Here is a 4,046-nt window from a genome sequence, read left to right as displayed (position 1 = left end):
GCGGTGATTGCATGTTTGGCTCTTTCGAGCTGGTGGTCTGGATAATGCCCAGAGCATCGTCTGTACGTGCAGTGCTGCACACCCGCGCCTTGTGAGCTGTTATGATTCTGGCTGCACGAATGGTTCTGTATGCTGTGTGTGTGGAATTTCTTTCGCACCGTGCGGGGCCAACCGTGTTAATCGGAGGTTCTGTGGTGTTGAGCTCTCGGCATGACGATGTGGGGGGGGGGGGGGGGGGCTGCACTCGCCCGGCGGTGGTGGTCATGGACATGGCCTGCGGTTGGCGCTGGACGGCGAGGTTTGGTGGAACGAACGTGGCAAATTGTGGTGGGCGTCGAGGATCCATACCCCGGCTTCCAAGAAGGCTCCAGCAGGTGGATTAAACTCCCATCTGTTTGGGATCGTTACCCCGTGCACGCGTGGGTTGCCCGCATCTAATTGGCTGAAAGACTTCACATGGATAGAGGACTGCAGAACTTGGCCAATTGGTAGCGCCGGCTCCACTGCCTGGCTGTGGTTCCTCGCCCCTCTTGAGTCGCCCTCCGAGAGCGATAGTGAATCCCGTGCGGTGGCGTCGCGTTCCGAGTTGACTACGAGGCGGGTTGGTGTTTCCGGAGCCGTGTAACACTCGCTCGAGATTTCACTCCACCCTGGGCTGGAAGTGGAAGAGAGGCCCCGTGACGAGATGTCAACTACCTCGCCTGGTATACAAACGGTCGTGGGTTCGACGCTGACGCCTGCTGCTGTATATTTGGGTTTACACATCTCCCCATGGTCGCGTGGATTTGTCTCCAGGCTGTCCCCGCTTTTGTTTTCCCCTCCACATTTAGGAATCCAACATCACGCGTTCCAGAGTATTTTGGCTGCTGCTAGAAATGTCGAACACGACGATGAAAAGGCCGCTCGGTTGAGCTGTCATTTGCGATAGCCAGGTCGCTTCTGAAAAATAAATTGCGTAGCTCAGTGGGGCCTCACCTGGTGAAATGAGAAAGAACCCCACAATACGAGTTGCGATGGAAGGAGTTCACGGGCTCGACACGGTGGGCTGGTGGGGGGGGGGGGGCACATGCCGGCCCCGGGGCCCTTCGGCGAGACCTCCCTGCCCCGCCTGCTGCCGGACCTCGTGCGCGTCATGCGGCCCAACGCTGGTCGTGCGCCTCCTCGTGGCTCTTCTATCGCGACTGCTCCCCTGGCTCTCTTCCTGTGTTTCCGTGAACTTCGCTCGTTGATTTCCTGTTTGGAGAACTCGTTTTTGTGCTTCTGTATAGGCACTTGTCGACTGTCGTCCACACCACTGCGTTCGTCCACCACGCGTGGGGTCACAACTGGCTTACCCACGTACCAGACTGTCGGTGTTTAACTCTAGCAGGCGGACACCGCGTCAGAGCGCCATTGCCCAACACGTGGCGAGAGAGAGGAACCCCCCCCCCCCAGCGCTTACTTGGGGGTTGGCGAGTTTGTGTCGCCCGCATGCCCCAAGCAGCTTCTGTTTGACCGGATCGAGAGGGTTGAACGGGTGCGGTACGGGCTATTGAGGAGATGACGCTGAGTGGACTTGTCGATGGCAAGTACCAGTGGTGTCAAGATCGGCCTCTGTGGAGCAGTTCGTGAAGGACGCTACTGGCGGGTTGGAGGCAGTCGCCCTCCAGGATCAGCGGAGGGACGCTCACAACAACGAGCGGAGCGCCGTGTGGGGCGCGGTAGGGAGCACGGTGCATCTGCCGGTCATCTCAGTCACCCCTTGGCACCTGCTGGGTCTGATCCTGTCAGCGAGACCTTCGACACTTCACGTGGTCTCGGTGCACCTGGCCTGGCACAAGCGCCATGGTGACGTCACCGCATACTTAGTGGCGAGTGGCTGCTGCTGTTGTGGCGGCGGCGTGGAGCGCTGCAGTCCGCTCGGCACGAAACCAAACGTAAGGGCGCTGCCACCATCAGCGCCTCCTGCCAGCAGCAGCAGTCGTGGTCAGTGCCACTGGGTGGTGGTGGTGGTGGTAGTGCTCCTGCTGCCCTCTCGCGGGCGCTCACGTGGATAGCGGCGGCGGCGGCGAGAGCAACGAGGGCGAGATCGCGGCCCGGCGACCACGCGTAGCAGGGTTAGGGGGTCGTGCCCAGGGGTCGTCTTCTGGGCTCTAAATGGGAGGTCCGTCACCCTGCTGCTGCTGCTGCCGCCGCCGACTCTGTTGCTGATGGGGCGCTCTCCCACACGCCGGAGGCCGTCTCAGGGCGCATCGTTGTCATCTCGACACTTTTGAGAAGCCCCCCCCCCACTTCCAGTGGCAGCTGTCCCTGTGCGGTGGAACAAGGGGGGGGGGGGGGGCTGGCCAGCGGGCGGGCGTCAGTCCTCCAGTCGGGGATGTCGATCGCTGCTGCTGCTGCTGGGGCTGCTCTTGGGACCGGGTGTCGACACCTCGTCTTTCCTCTCATCTCTCACTGTCACTCACCTCCCTCTCACTGTCACTCACCTCCCTCTCAGTGTCACTCACCTCCCTCTCACCGTCACTCACCTCCCTCTCAGTGTCACTCACCTCCCTCTCACCGTCACTCACCTCCCTCTCACTGTCACTCACCTCCCTCTCACTGTCACTCACCTCCCTCTCACTGTCACTCACCTCCCTCTCACTGTCACTCACTCACTCACCTCCCTCTCAGTGTCACTCACCTCCCTCTCACTGTCACTCACCTCCCTCTCACTGTCACTCACCTCCCTCTCACTGTCACCTCCCTCTCACTGTCACTCACCTCCCTCTCACTGTCACTCACTCACTCACCTCCCTCTCAGTGTCACTCACCTCCCTCTCACTGTCACTCACCTCCCTCTCACTGTCACTCACCTCCCTCTCACTGTCACTCACCTCTCTCTCACTGTCACTCACCTCTCTCTCACTGTCACCTCCCTCTCACTGTCACTCACCTCCCACTCACCTGTCACTCACCTCCCTCTCACTGTCACTCACCTCCCACTCAGTGTCACTCACCTCCATCTCACTGTCACTCACTGTCACCTCTCTCTCACTGTCACTCACCTCTCTCTCACTGTCACTCACCTCACTGTCACTCACCTACCTCTCAGTGTCACTCACCTCACTGTCACTCACCTCCCTCTCAGTGTCACTCTCCTCCCTCTCACTGTCACTCACCTCCCTCTCACTGTCACTCACCTCCCTCTCACTGTCACTCATCTCCCTCTCACTGTCACTCACCTCCCTCTCACTGTCACTCACCTCCCTCTCAGAGTCACTCACCTCCCTCTCAGTGTCACTCACCTCCCTCTCACTGTCACTCACCTCCCTCTCAGAGTCACTCACCTCCCTCTCAGTGTCACTCACCTCCCTCTCACTGTCACTCACCTCCCTCTCACTGTCACTCACCTCTCTCTCACCTCCCTCTCAGAGTCACTCACCTCCCTCTCACCGTCACTCACCTTCCTCTCAGTGTCACTCACCTCCCTCTCAGTGGCACTCACCTCTCTCACCTCCCTCTCAGAGTCACTCACCTCCCTCTCACCGTCACTCACCTCCCTCTCAGAGTCACTCACCTCCCTCTCAGTGTCACTCACCTCCCTCTCACTGTCACTCACCTCCCTCTCACTGTCACTCACCTCCCTCTCACCGTCACTCACCTCCCTCTCACTGTCACTCACCTCCCTCTCAGAGTCACTCACCTCCCTCTCACTGTCACTCACCTCCCTCTCACCGTCACTCACCTTCCTCTTACTGTCACTCACCTCCCTCTCACTGCCACTCACCTCCCTCTCACCGTCACTCACCTCTCTCTCAGAGTCACTCACCTCCCTCTCACTGTCACTCACCTCCCTCTCACTGTCACTCACCTCCCTCTCACTGTCACTCACCTCCCTCTCACTGTCACTCACCTCACTGTCACTCACCTCCCTCTCACTGTCACTCACCTCCCTCTCACTGTCACTCACCTCACTGTCACTCACCTCCCTCTCAGTGTCACTCACCTCACTGTCACTCACCTCCCTCTCAGTGTCACTCTCCTCCCTCTCACTGTCACTCACCTCCCTCTCACTGTCACTCACC

This window comes from Lethenteron reissneri, chromosome 53 (genome assembly GCF_015708825.2).
Source record: "Lethenteron reissneri isolate LAM-NWPU_2019-01 chromosome 53, ASM1570882v1, whole genome shotgun sequence".
Classification (NCBI taxonomy): Eukaryota; Metazoa; Chordata; class Hyperoartia; order Petromyzontiformes; family Petromyzontidae; genus Lethenteron; species Lethenteron reissneri.
The sequence above is the reverse complement of the archived record's forward strand: the minus strand, read 5'-3'. Positions refer to the sequence as shown.